The sequence below is a fragment of the Lissotriton helveticus genome, chromosome 11 (assembly GCF_964261635.1).
Source record: "Lissotriton helveticus chromosome 11, aLisHel1.1, whole genome shotgun sequence".
Classification (NCBI taxonomy): domain Eukaryota; kingdom Metazoa; phylum Chordata; class Amphibia; order Caudata; family Salamandridae; genus Lissotriton; species Lissotriton helveticus.
In genome coordinates this window covers 1,134,651,519-1,134,666,159 of record NC_136072.1, presented here as the reverse complement: position 1 = coordinate 1,134,666,159, position 14,641 = coordinate 1,134,651,519, and the positions used below count along the sequence as shown (strand labels likewise).

The 14,641-nt window shown below is 49.9% G+C and overlaps 1 protein-coding gene across 1 annotated transcript in view; it reads right to left on the bottom strand.

Moving 5' to 3' along the window:
• Positions 1–221: 221 nt before the first annotated feature.
• Positions 222–14,641, bottom strand: part of MAPK1 (mitogen-activated protein kinase 1) — a 417,351-nt gene continuing 402,931 nt past the window's right edge. The window contains exon 9 of the mRNA XM_078667885.1: positions 222–1,820. The gene's annotated coding sequence lies outside the window, so the exon portion shown is untranslated. The remainder of the gene's footprint in view (positions 1,821–14,641) is intronic.

The window sequence follows — 14,641 nt, the reverse complement described above, 5'->3', positions numbered from 1 at the left end:
CGAAGTCCCTAAAAGTATTATTTGCAATTCATTCTGGTGCAAGCACATGTATAAAAAAAAGCACAAATGTAAAGGTTTTTTCCGCATTAGCCTTTAAAAGTGATTATCTTAATGTACAACAGGGCATTCAGAAACTGTATACAACAATGAATAAACTGGCCATCGTTTCTGCCCAAAAACATATCAGACAGAAAAGAAAAAAGTTTTTTTAACACTAATGAGACGATACAAGAATTAAATTTATTCCACAAATTAAGTGCATTATTTGTTCATATTAGCAGGCTGTCTAAATAAGCCATTATTTCTGCTGACAAAATTAACGTTTCAACTGTAGACAAAGGAAAGTCTGAAAATAGTACATTATTTATCCCCTTCCCACAGATTACTTAGAAGCATTTCAGTTGTACACAACTTGGAGGTAACAATAGTTTTCCTTTATCATAGGTATGTGGCACTTAGACAATCATCTCTGCACAAAAAGCATTAACAGTCATGCTAGGGCACAGTAAGTATTTCATACAAGGCAAATTTTTCACCACAGAGAGCAGTGGGGAAAGAAGGAGGCACTGCACTAGAACAAAACATCTAGTAAACTTCACATCATATAACTTCAGTAACAAACAGTTACTTGTAATGACCAATAAAATAAAAGGATAGACAGTTTTTAAAATAAAATTTGAGTGCTAGCTTTGTTTGGTTGTATGAACTCCGCATTCTTAGATACTTTTGACAGTGAACATATGCTTCTCAAGCCAAATGAGCTCAAATAGCTTTCAAGACAGTCTAGCCGTAGGGTTGGCAGTATTAATAACTAAGGATGCCAACATGCTGCAAAACCAAATAAAAGTCGCTGCCTTTTCCAATTTGAAGATGCAGTGTTCTTATAAATGCACTCTTAGATGGCATCAAAATGTTTCAACATCGATAAAAAAAATAGTAAGTTAGTAGAAATAAACATTGGGTTTATTTTGTTCATGTCAGAAACTGCTATTGGCTTTATTCTATTCTACACCTGGGTGTCTTCTCTAGAGGAACATGTGTTCAATTATAAAAATATCCTTTTGCATACAGTTCCCTTTAAATGAAAATATACATAATTCAACATTACTTTTGCATAAAGTTTCATAACGATTTTGCCATACTCGGCTAACTTTGCTAACTCAGCCCTGATAAAGGTGGCTGATATTTCTGTTTTGGAAACAGATAATCTAAAGAGGAAAAAAAGATCCTTAAAAAAAAACGGTTCTGATCATTTTCTTTAGTGTATCAACTGCGAATGTGCAAAATCTGAACAGTGTGTGTAAAATCGTGTGAACAGGATCAGGTTTGTTTCACTTTAATAGCATAATAAAAATGTTGTTTGTAATTAACTATGTGCAAATATACAGGGCTTGTCAGCAACTCAAGCACCCTTAATTAAAACTCTCCCAAATATTAATGCTAGTAACCGTGTTAGAATCAGATATGAGCAGTTTCACATGTTAGTGCTTTGATCTAAAAGATTTCTGTTTGGGTAAAATTCTGAAACACTGCATCTTTCAAATCAAAAATCAAAAAGGTAAGCAGATGTGCACTTGCAGTACAACAACTCTGCACCAAAGTCCACAATGACGGGCAGTACATGGGAGTGTCAACAACAATTCTTCAGTTAAGAACTAATTGTAAGCACATAAAACCCCACAACTACCAGAAACTGCCTTCTGGCATGGCTCATAGGAGGTAAAGATGACACGCTGATAACGTAACAAATTACGATCGAAGAGGAAGGACTTTTGCAGTCAGTGTTCGAGTAGCATGCCCATCCACCTTCATTGTGGCCCCTGCAATCAAAACATGAACACTAAATTAGAAAAACAGGTCTCTATATAATTCATCTGTTAACTCAATGTTTTATTTTCCCTCTCAAATTTTTCTTTACATTGATTAAAATGTGAAACCGTATTCAACAGGCTTTGGAGCAGCAGCACCAGCATTTCGAATAGAGACGTTGATTAACAGGAAAAATGGGAATGCATTTCGCACAATTCACTACAGGCTAGAAACAGTCAACAGAGCATAATAATCTTCGGGAAAGTTATTTACCTGTAGAACAAGTTACTAAACTTCGGTAACGATATATCTGTAAGAAACAGTAGTTAGTATTAGATTCCTTACCTTAGAATATCCCCAGGCGTCAGACTGGATCCGGAAATCTTTGCGTGGCAGTACTCTTGCGCGTCTGTAGGCGTCGATTGCGGCTCCGCATCAGTCTCGGCGTCGTGGGCGCTGTGATGACGTCGGAGTACTTAGACGCCTCCTCCGCGCGCTGACGTCAGTTCTTAGACAGCTTTTCCGCGCCAGAAACGCAGAGCCATGCTAAAAATCAACACTGGTGCCATTGAAACTAGGGCCCTGAAAGGGGAAGACCTTAACCCTAGATATCGGTTCGCAGAACGGGGAGGATGGGTGGGGCGGTAAGGAATCTAATACTAACTACTGTTTCTTACAGATCTATCGTTACTGAAGGTAAGTAACTTGTTCATCTCAAAGAAACAGTTAGTATTAGATTTCTTACCTTAGAATAGATACCCCAGCAATACCAACCCCGGTGGTGGGTCTGCGAACCAATAATCACACCAGAAAGTCCTGGAGGACGGAACGGCCAAAGAAGCCACCCCTCCGGACTTGGCTGTCCAGGCAGTAGTGTCTTGCAAATGTGTGCAGCGATGCCCACGTAGCTGCCTGACAGATGTCCTGCAAGGGGACTCCCTGGCCCAGGGCAGTGCTAGCCGCCGTGGCCCGAGTAAAATGGGCCCTCAGCCCAACAGGAGGCTCCTTCCTTGCCAAGGAGTAACATGCCTTGATACACAAGACGACCCACTGAGAGATGGTCCTCTTGTGCACCGCCCGTCCCTTCTTAGAGCTCACGTAACCAACAACGAGTTGGTCGTCCACCCGGAACTGGCGTGTGCGATCCAGATAGAACAAAATCGCACGTTTTGGGTCCAGACGGTGGAGCCGCTCTTCCTCTTTAGAGGGATGCGGTGGCAGAAAGAAGGTGGGCAAGGTGATAGACTGCCCGATATGAAAGGCCGTGACAACCTTGGGCAGGAAAGATGGCTTAGTCCGCAACACAACCTTGTCCGGATGGACAGAAAGGAAAGGTGGTTTGGATGAAAGAGCCTGGCGCTCACTCACTCTCCTGGCAGAGGTGATGGCAACCAGGAAAGCAGTCTTCAGAGTAAGAAGGCGGAGAGGACAGTTGTGAAGTGGCTCAAAGGGAGCGCACATCAGAAAGGTAAGAACAAGGTTCAAGTCCCACTGAGGCATCACAAACGGAACAGGAGGGAACATGTGTGTGATGCCCTTGAGAAAACGAGTTACAATAGGAGACTTGAACAAAGAAGGTTGATCAGACAGCCTTAGAAAGGCTGAAAGGGCAGAAAGGTAGCCCTTGATAGTGCCCAAAGCAGAGCCCTGCTGGGCAAGAGAAAGGAGGAAGAGAAGAACCTCAGAATGAGGGGCAGAAAGAGGATCCACAGCCTTTGCTGTGCACCATGCCACAAATTTGTTCCACCTGCAGGCGTATACCGACTTTGTGGAGGGACACCTGGCTGCCAGAATGACATTTCAGACTTAAGGAGGCAAGTAAAATGGTCTCAACTGTTGCCGCTCAATCTCCAAGCATGGAGGTGGAGACTGGACAGGTTTGGGTGGAGGACCGTCCCCTGCTGCTGAGACAGAAGGTCCTCCCGAAGAGGCAGACGAACCGGGGGATCGACTGACCTACTGAGTAGCTCGGGATACCAGTACCTTCGTGCCCAGTCCGGAGCCACAAGGATGACTTGGGCCCGGTCGCGTTTGATCTTCAGCACTCTGGGCAGAAGTGGTATAGGTGGAAAGGCGTACAACGGACCGCAACTCCACTCGCGACGAAAAGCGTCTCCGAGCGAGTGCCGCCTTGGAAATTCCAACGCGCAGAACTGATGACGTTGTGCGTTCTCTTCTGTGGCGAATAGATCTAACCAAGCCTCTCCCCACTGCTGAAAGAGGCCTTGCGACACGTCAGAGTTCAGACGCCATTCGTGATCCATCATAAACCGACAGCTGAGTTCGTCCGCCCTGGCATTCAGAGAACTTGTCAAGTGTTGAACCACCAGGGTCACGCCCTGATGTTCCAGCCACTCCCAGAGGTGCAGAGCCTCCTGGCAAAGGGACCACGACCACGACCCCACCCACCCTGTTTGTTGCAGTACCACATGGCGGTGGTGTTGTCCGTGAACACCTGCACTACACTCTCCCGGACAGAGGGGAGGAATGCCTTCAGTGCTAGACGAATCGCCCGCAGCTCCAAAAGGTTGATATGGAGCCGGGACTCCGCCGGATACCAGAGGCCTCTGATCTCCGCCTCTCCCATGTGGCCTCCCCAGCCCTGGAGAGACGCGTCCGTCACAACTACATGCTCCGGTTGGGGAAGGGAGAGGGATCTGCCGCTGACCCAATCGCGGTCTGTGAGCCACCATGCAGCTGTCTCGCAGTGCCCTCCGAGATCAGGACATGGTCGGATAGGTTGCCCTGATGCTGGGTCCACTGAAACTTGAGTACCCACTGCAGAGCCTGCATCCGCCACCGGGCGTGATGCACCAGAAGGATGCAGGAGGCCAGAAGCCGCAGCGTCAACCTGACCGAGACCCGGGACAAAGGCTGAAAGAGTGGAATCAGAGCCTGAATGTCCTGAACCCGCTATTCGGGAGGATAACCCAGAGCCTGCGCTGAGTCGAGAACCGCTCCGATGAAGAGGGGCACAGGTGTGACTTCAGCACATTGATGGAAAACCCCAGCTGGTGCAGGAGGTCTGCCGTCGTCTGGAAGTGGCTGACGACTGTTTGGGGCGAGCCCGCCTTCAACAACCAGTGGTCGAGGTAGGGGAAGACTGAAACCCCTAACCTGCGCAGATGAGCTGCGACCACCGCCATCACCTTCGTGAACACCCGTGGGGCGCTGGTAAGGCCGAAGGGGAGCACGGTAAACTGAAAGTGCTCGTGGCCAACCGTGAACCGCAGGTAGCGCCGGTGGGCCGGCAGGACGGGGATGTGGAAATAAGCGTCCTGCAAGTCCAACGCTACCATCCAGTCTCCTGGGTCCAGGGCCGCTAAAACCTGAGCCAGTGTCAGCATTTTGAACTTCTCGTTCCGGAGGAGACCGTTGACGTTCTGTAGATCCAAGATAGGGCGTAGGCCCCCTTGGCCAAGAGGGCCGTAACTTCCTCCTGCAGAAGTCGCAAATGATCCCCCGATACGCGGTGGTATTGCGGTGGCATGGCTGGAGGGGTCGCCTCGAAGGGGAGGGAGTAGCCCCTTCGTGCGATTTGCAGCACCCACCTGTCGGATGTGACAGTGCGCCAGTGGAGGAGGTGATGGCGAACCCTGCCCCCCACTGGCGTCACATGGGACTGAAAGCATGGACTAGGAGGGTTTTGAGGCGGATGCTGCGGGGGAAGGTGTGGACTGACCTCGCCGTTGTCCCCGACCGCCGCCACGGCGGTTTCCACAGCCGCCACCGCGTTGAATGTTAGTTTGCGGCGCGTGGCTGGCAGCACGTGTGGGGGCACCCCTTCCTTGGCCACGAAAGGAGCAAAAGGCACCCGTTTGCTGGCGCGGGGCCGAGAGGCCCAAGGACCTGGCCGTAGCCTTGAAGTCCTTAAAGCGCTCAAGCGCATGGTCTGCCTTGTCGCCAAAAAGGCGACGGCCATCAAACGGCATGTCCATGAGAGTATTCTGACATCAGCCAAGAAGTTGGCGGACCTCAACCAGGCGTGGTGACGAATTGCCACCGTTGTTGCCATGGCTCTGCCCAGTGAGTCGGTGGTATCCAGCCCACACCGGATAGAATACCGTGCTACATCCCGGCCTTCCACAAGGGCCTGGCCGAGTTTAGCCCGTACCTCCAACGGACATTCCGGCAGCACTTCCACGACCGTGTCCCACAGAGAGTGGGTGTAGCGGCCCAAGAGGCATGCGGTGTTGGAAGACCGCAGTCCCAGACTCAGGGAGGAGAATACCTTCTTGCCGTACTGCTCATACCTCTTGGATTCCCTGTCCGGCGGGGCCGACGGGAATGCGGTCTGGGAATTTGAGGCCTGGATGACCAGGCTCTCGGGGGTGGGATGGGTGGACAGGAAATATGGGTCGCCCGGGGCCGGGCGGTGGCGTCTGCCTACGTTCTTATCTACAGGTGAACCCGTAGCGGGCCTGGACCAAGTGCCCAAAAGAACGTCAGTCAAGGCCTCGTTAAACGGCAGCAGAGGCTCAGCCGAGCATGACTGCGGTTTAAGGATCTCAGTGAGGAGGTTAGTCCTCACGGCCGCGACGGGGAGCTCAAGGCCCAAGGCCTTGGCCGCCCACGTCAACACCACACTGTAGGTTGCCCCCTCCTCCGTAGCCACGGTAGGAGGTGAGACAAAACCAGTGTCTGGCGAGGTGTCCAGACCACTGGCATCCCCAAGTCCACCTGTTCAGTCCTCCTGGGACTGACACTCCCGATGACGTCTCTTCGACTTCTTGTGCTTACCGTACGACTTTTAACCTGAGGAGTGATGTCGACTCCCGGAGCTACGATGGCTCCAACCCCGCGACCGGTCCCTCTACCTCCGTGCGGACCGGGACCTCTCACGGCGCGGGGCCGACTGCCGGAGTTCGAGCCGCTTGCGGGACCACTCCCGCCTAGCTTTCGAAGTCAGGGCCCGGCAGTCGGAGCAGGTCTTGTTGTCGTGGTCGACGCCACGACAGTGTAGATACCGGCGGTGAGGGTCGGTGACCGACATCAGTCGGTCGCAGTCCTCACAGGGTTTAAAACCTGGCATCCCTACCGGCACCGCTCGGAGTCGAAGAGTTTAGTCAGAAAAACCCAAAAATCGAAGGTACCACTTTTTCAAGATCTGCGCTGCTGGCGCGGAAAAAAGAATAACTGACGTCAGCGCGCGGAGGCGGCGTCTAAGTACTCCGACGACATCATCACGACGCGGCGACGGACGTGGAGCCGCAGACGACGCCTACCGACGCGCAGAGTTACCCAAAAATTTCCGGATCCTGGGCTATGTGCGTTGAAGCACCTCCTTCAACGCACTGAAATCCCCTATGCGATGCTTTATCCTGCAAAGCTGAAGATTTCCAACAACAGCCAAGCACACTTCTTTACCGACGTCAAATCTGCACTTATATTCGCCAAACACATTTGTCCAGGTTGGCTATCGACCAGAGCACCTTCAAGCGGACCATGTTAGACTCTCATAGGCCGCCGTGCCCAGTGTCCATTCCCACTGCTGTTCACCATTTGATATGTACCAGAAGCCCGCGCCCTACTGTTTGCGAGCTTGATTTGTTCCTCTGTGCTGAAAGGTATACCCGGCCACCCTGCCTCTTGTGCAGGGTCATACACCAGTAATCCAAGCCCCCACAGGGAGATCTCCCAGGGTTTAGATCTTCTGTTTGGGATTGTTTGGGAGGGGGAGGTTCAGGACTCTCAGCCTAATTGGGGGGTTGGGGCATGGATCAGTGCATGCATAATTGGATGTTTGTAGTCACTTTGAGGTCACCTAATCTATCCATTTTATCTAGTACAGAGAGAAATTGTTACTATCCTTTTCTGCGACACACACGGTCAGAGTGCAATGCCCCAACTCGCCCAACCATCAGATTGCTTTACACTAGTTGGCCATCCCCAAGGCTGCGTGACACACCACACAAAATAACTGAAGTATGGTTCCTAACCTGGAACATACGCAGTCTGAACAACCATGGGAAGGCAAGACTCACGCACTCCTTTATAATTAGACAAAAAATAGACATGTTTCTTGCAAGAAACGCATCTTATGTATAGCAAAACACACAAGATGATGGATGGAATGTTGCACAATGGCAAAACACTCACCCCCAGTGTCAGATCTGGGTTTAATCCATTGTTATTTTGCTCACCAAGCCACCGCATCTTATGTATGCCACAGATCCGAAGTTACAATAGAGATACTGTGTGGAGATCCATTGAGCCACTTACTCTAACTACGCCCGTGGCACTGCCATTCTAATCCGCCGCAACATAGGCTGGACCACCACAAACTCGTGCATTGACCCAGACATGGACCCAGACGGGCGATATGTGCTGCTGAAAGGTACACTGCATACGACCCTGGCAGCCGTTTATGGCCCTAACGTGGATGACCCGGCCCCATTTGAAACCACATGGTCCAAGATAACTCTGCTTGGGGAGGACACTATTGTTTGGGGAAGGCAATTTTAATGCTGTCATGCAGGACTCCTAATACCGTGTAGGGACCTCCAGGCAATTACACCCCACAACTACTGCAGTTCTTAATTTCATAGTGCTGGACCAAGGCCTTGTTGACAAATGGCGTTTTTGGCATGTGGCTTGGCTCGGGAAGGAACGTGTATATCATCCTGCCATAATGCCTGGTCCCGTCTGGACTACTTGCTGGTTACACAGGATGCAGCCTCCTGGACCACTATCGTCAAACATACACCGCGCGCGCAGTCAGACCACTCACCGTTTCCAGCTCACCTGGTCTGTACCACTTACTAAGCCACAAGCCTTTAGCTGGCAACTACCACCACATGCACTCCGCGACAGTATTCAGGGAGGAAGTCCGGGAGGAACTCATGCAAAACTTAGCCAGATATGTAAGATCTCTTGATTCCTCTTCCATATTATGGGAAGCCTTTAAAACTGTTATACGTGGTGTCTGCATAGCCAAACAATCGAAGTGCTAAAATCCATCCGCTCCACCCTGGGACAGATAGAAAAGGTAATACGGCAAGCAGAGACATCTTTTCAAACAGGTCTGCGGACGCATCTCGCCACTATTCGTGAAAAAATATCGGAGTATGACGAGGAAGAGCTTCGCGAAACTAACTTCTTTGGGAAACACGCCAGAGCCTGGTGGTACGGGGAGGGAGACCGCCCTGGTAAAGCCTTAGGCTGCACACTCTGACAACAATGCAATTCCGCAATATACGCAGGTAGTCAGCCACCTTAGACAGAATGAGATTTTACTGATCCCTTTATACCGCCACCCAGGATGTCCCTCACCCTGAGTTGCAGACCTATGTTGACTCGAACAGGTCTGGTAAAGCAATGCCCATTGTGAATACTTAGACATGCCCTTTACAAAAGTTTATTAACAGCTTGCCAGGAGATAAAGCACCAGGTCTAGACCGTCTATCAGCGTCATTCAAGAAAACTTACGCCACCAAACTTGCTCCCTACCTATCAGACGTGTCAAGAGTCCCTCGATACAGGCCACCTACCCCCAACGATGCGAGAGGCGGTGATTATTACTATTCTGGGGCCAGACAAACCAACTAATAAATGCGACTTTTATCGCCCGCTTTCCCTTATTAACATAGACGTTAAAATACTGGCCAAATTGATAGCCAACAGAATACAACCGCTCTTACCCCTAGTCGCACGACCGGACCAATCCGGCTTCATCCCCTGGGAGGTCCACCTCACATATCCTACGCATGTTTTTTTCCGTACTTAACCAATTAGACCACAACCTCCCTGCGCTCTTTGCATTCTTAGATGCCACAAACGCATTGGACTCCCTCGAGTGGTCGTTCCTTTATTCTATACTCCCCAGAATTGGCTTTAGTCCAAATTTCCTGAAACTTATCAGCTTGCTGTACACTAATCCGATTGCCAGACTCAAAGATAACGACTTGCTATCGGAACCATTCCCAATAGCCCTTTGCACTAGACAGGGGTGCCCCTGGTTCCCTTTATTATTCGTGAATGCAATGGAGCCTTTAGCAGCCAGGAAGCTCCAGCAACACAGCTAGGGGACTCTGCCTCACCCATGGAGGTTGGATTAGATCAATGTACGCAGACATCACACTATACGTTTATGAGCCTGAAACAAACCTTAATCTGGTGCTGTGTGAAATTCTCCTCGGTGGCATGTCCGGCATACAAGTTAATTGGTCCAAATTGACCCTCTTTGCCTTAACACTGGCTCCAATTGTGTTGGACCTCAAGTTTCTATCTCGGCAGATACAGCGGTTAAATATCTCGGGATATGGCTCTTCAGGGAGCTACAAGAGATCTGATGCTTGAATTACAGCCAGCTTATCACCAGGCTGGAGAGCAAAATCTCTTTCTGGGCAAAACTGCCACTGTCACCTGTTGGTAGGATAGCAATAGCTAAAATGATAATTCTGCCAAAATTTTTGTATCTGTTCGCCAACATTCCCCTCCCTCTCATGCATTCCTTTTTCAGACTATTTATGTTCCCTTCTAATCTCTCTTGTCTGGGCGGGTAAACAACCATGCATCTCTTGGGAGGTCCCGTTACGGTCACTGATACGGGGAGATACCAAAGGGGTTGATGGACGGAGCGTTTGAGCAAATCAAACACTCACCCCCAGTCAACTGATCTGGGATTAATCCATCACCATTCTTTAGCTCTCTCCGCCACCCCATTTCAGACATGGCCATATGCAAATCAGTCTGACCCTGTGCCTCATGGGAACAGTCCAGCCCGAACTGCCAAGCCAAGTTTTCCCTGGACCGGACACAAGCATCCTGGAACCGGATTCTGGCTAATCAGCTGTCATCAGCCAGGCTAGCTTAAATCCAGTGGCAAAGTGAGCAAGAGACCCACGTCTGGGCATACCCTGTTAACTTAGGGCGCACAAAACAAAACCAAAGGGGAAGCCACAACCTGTATATCTGTATACTGGACCTCCATACCGTAGCACCTGTGTGACAGGGATATACCATTTCTTTTTTGCTTCTATTTCATGCAACCAAACTTATCATTTCACTGTCTGGACGGGCTTCACGGCTGTAATGTGTCACTATTATCTTGACGATTGTATGCACTTACCTTGGCTAAAAATTTGACTCTGCTGTGACCACAATGTAAACTGTTTTTTTACCCTTTGGGTTTGTTTCAAAATGATGAATACAAATTAAAAAAAAAAACTTTCACCTGATGTGGTTGTAATGAATATGCTACTTACCAGTATGCATCTGTTCTTGGCATGTAGGGCTGCTAACATTCATATCTTAGCATTAGATCGCCGCCTAGTGTTGGGTCCGGATGATCGCACATTGTTGTCCTGGAAGAGTCTTCGAAGTATCCTGAGATAGGTGGCTCCTCCCCTGGACTACAGTGCGCATGGGCATCGGCTCCATCCCCAGATTGTTTTTCGCCATTGTGGCAGAAGATGGAGTGAAAGGTGTAAAGGATGTCCATGCTAATAAGTGAATACAATAGTATATCTGCAGCTGCGACAGGCACCGGGGAGGAGGGTGGGCGATATGAATGTTAGCAGCCCTACATGCCAAGAACAGATGCATACTGGTAAGTAGCATATTCAGTTCGAGGCATGTGGGCTGCTAAATTCATATCTTAGCATAGAATACATAGCAGTCCCTCCATTAGCGGCGGTTGCCCGTGCCAGCTGCAGAAACCTGAAAGAGTGTCTTGAGAACAGCCTGTCCTACAGCAGCTTGCTGCTTGGAATGTACGTCAACACAGTAGTGTTTTGTGAAGGTATGTGGTGTAACCCACGTGGCTGCTCTGCAAATATCCTCTAATGGAATGTTCCCTAGGAAAGCCATGGATGCCCCCAGTTTGCGTGTGGAGTGCGCCCTTGGGGGTATCGTTAAAGTGCGCTTGGCCTTTTGATAACATATTTGGATGCACTTCACAATCCACCTGGCTATTCCTGCTTTGGAAATAGGGTTGCCTTTGTGTTGTGGTGCGAAGGCAACAAAAAGTTGTTTTGTCTTTCTAAAGGGTTGTGTCCTGTCCATGTAGTACATCAACGCCCTCCGTACGTCTAACGTATGGAGCATTCTTTCCGCCACCGTTTGTGGGTTTTGGAAGAATGCCGGTAAGTCAATAGTTTGGTTGAGATGAAACTGTGACACCACCTTCGGAAGGAATTTGGGGTTAGTACGTAGCACTACCCTATTTGGATGAATCTGAATGAATGGCTCTTGGATTGTGAGCGCTTGCAGCTCACTAACACGCCGTAGCGATGTGATAGCGATTAGGAAAGCTACTTTCCACGTTAGGAACTGGAGTTCACACGAGTGCAGTGGCTCAAAAGGTGGTCCCATTAGTCTGGTGAGGACCACATTGAGGTTCCACACCGGAGCTGGTGGTGTTCTTGGGGGAATGACTCGCTTCAGACCTTCAAGGAAAGCCTTAATGGCAGGCACTCTGAAGACAGAGAGATGCTGCCTGTTCTGAAGATAAGCCGCTATGGCGGATAGATGTATCCGAATGGAAGTGTACGCTAGATTGCACTTGTAAAGATGCAACAGATAGCAAATGATGTTAGGGATAGATGCATCTAGCGGGTTGATGTCATTGGCTGTACAGTAAATGACAAAACGCTTCCATTTCGCAGCATAGCATGCTCTGGTAGTTGGCTTCCTAGCCTCCTTGATGATGTCCATGCATTCCGGAGGTAGGTTAAGGTAGCCAAACTCTAGGACTTCAGGAGCCAGATTGCCAGGTTGAGCTGTCGCGGATCTGGTTGCTGAATTTCTCCATGGTTCTGCGTCAAAAGACTGGGCGTGAGGCGCAGTCTTTGATGCGGCACCACTGAGAGTTCGAGGAACGTGGTGTACCATGCTTGGCGCGCCCACGTTGGAGCAACTAGGATGAGAGTCATCGCGTGCTGCCTTAGCTTTCTCGCGACCAGCGGTATCAGAGGGGCTGGTGGAAAAGCGTACGCAAATTTGCCTGACCAGTTCATCCATATCGCATTGCCCTGCGACTGTGGGTGAGGGAACCTGGCGGCAAAGTGTTGGCATTTTGCGTTTTCTTTTGTGGCAAACAGTTCTATCTCCGGATGACCCCACTGCTGGAAGAACGGGTGGAGTACAGATGGGTGTAACTCCCACTCGTGCATTTGATGGCTGTATCTGCTGAGCAGATCCGCCATCTGATTGTCCTTGCCCGGGAGGTGTTCCGCCATGAGGAAAATGTTCCTCTGAATGGCCCACTTCCACATGCCCTGAGCCAGATGAGACAGCTGTGGCGAGTGGGTGCCCCCCTGTTTTTGAATGTAGTACATCGCGGTCATGTTGTCCGTCCGGACTAACACTACCTTGTTGCACAGATGTACAATGAAGGACTTGAGCGCCATGAAGATTGCCATCAGTTCCAGATAGTTGATGTGCATCTTCTGTTGCTGCGTCGTCCATAGTCCCTGCACTGTGTAAGTGAGCAGATGAGCTCCCCATCCCTGGAGAGATGCGTCCGTTGTCAGGATAATTTGTGGCACTGGCTCCTGGAACAGTCGGCCCTTGCAAAGGTTGTGTGGAGTCCACCAATGCAGAGAGTCGTATGCCCGACTGGTAACCAACACTAGGTCTGTCAATTGTCCCTGAGCCTGTGTCCACTGATTTGCTAAGCATTCCTGGAGCGGACGCATATGCAACCGTGCGTGAGGGACTATGAAGATGCAGGAGGCCATCATGCCAATCAACTGCATGAACACTCTCGCTGGAAGTGAGTGTTGTGGTCTGAACCTTTGGATTAGAGACTGCATGCTGTCTATCCTGACTTGGTTTGGCTGAGCCATGGCCGTCAGGGTATTGATCGTCGCACCCAGAAACTGCCGGACATGTGCCGGCTGAAGATGCGACTTTGGGTAGTTCAACGAGAAACCCAGATCGTGAAGGAGGTGAATGGTAGTTGACATGTCCGCGGCGCACTGTTGTTCCGACTTGGCCTGAACGAGCCAGTCGTCTAGGTAGGAGTAGACATGAATGTTCTGCCTCCTGAGGTGCGCTGCTACTGTCGCCAGACACTTGGTAAACACTCTTGGGGCTGTGGTCACTCCGAAGGGTAGGACCTTGAACTGATAATGCTTGCCTTGGATAGTGAATCTGAGGTATTTCCTGTGGGACGGGTGTAGTGGAATGTGGAAATAAGCATCCTTGAGATCTAAGGTTGCTAAGAAGTCCCCTTGGTTTAACAAGGGAAGAATTTGTTGCAGTGTAAGCATATGGAAGTGTTCTGATAGTATGTACAGGTTGAGGGGACGTAGATCTAGAATGGGTCTGAGAGATCCGTCCTTCTTTGGAATAAGGAAGTACAGGGAATACACCCCTGTGCCTTCCTCTCCCACCGGCACGAGCTCGATTGCGCCTTTTTGCAGCATCACCACTACTTCCTGCTGCAATAAGTGCAAGTGCTCTGCGGACATAGGCCTTTGCCTTGGCGGGATGTTGGGTGGAGTGGATTTCAACTCTAGGCAATAACCATACTGGACTAGTTGTCGCACCCACCTGTCTGTGGTGATGTTTCTCCAGACGGGCAGGAATTGCTGCAGTCTCCCCCCGACAGGTGTTAAGTGGTCGGGGGGCAGCGACAGAGAGTCACTGTTTGCTTGGGGTAGAGGAGCGGGAGCTGTTGTTTCCTCTGCCGCGACCTCTGTTGCTGTTATTCCTGTAACCTCCCTTGTTCTGTTTTGTGAACGAGGATTGTGCTCCACCCTTTGAGAACTGAGATTGTTGACCCATTTGTCCTCTGGTGACTCCACGTACACCTGAGCGACGAAAATTGCTGCCACGAAACTGTTGTGACTGTAGGGCCCCCATGGACTTAGCAGTTTCTGTGTCT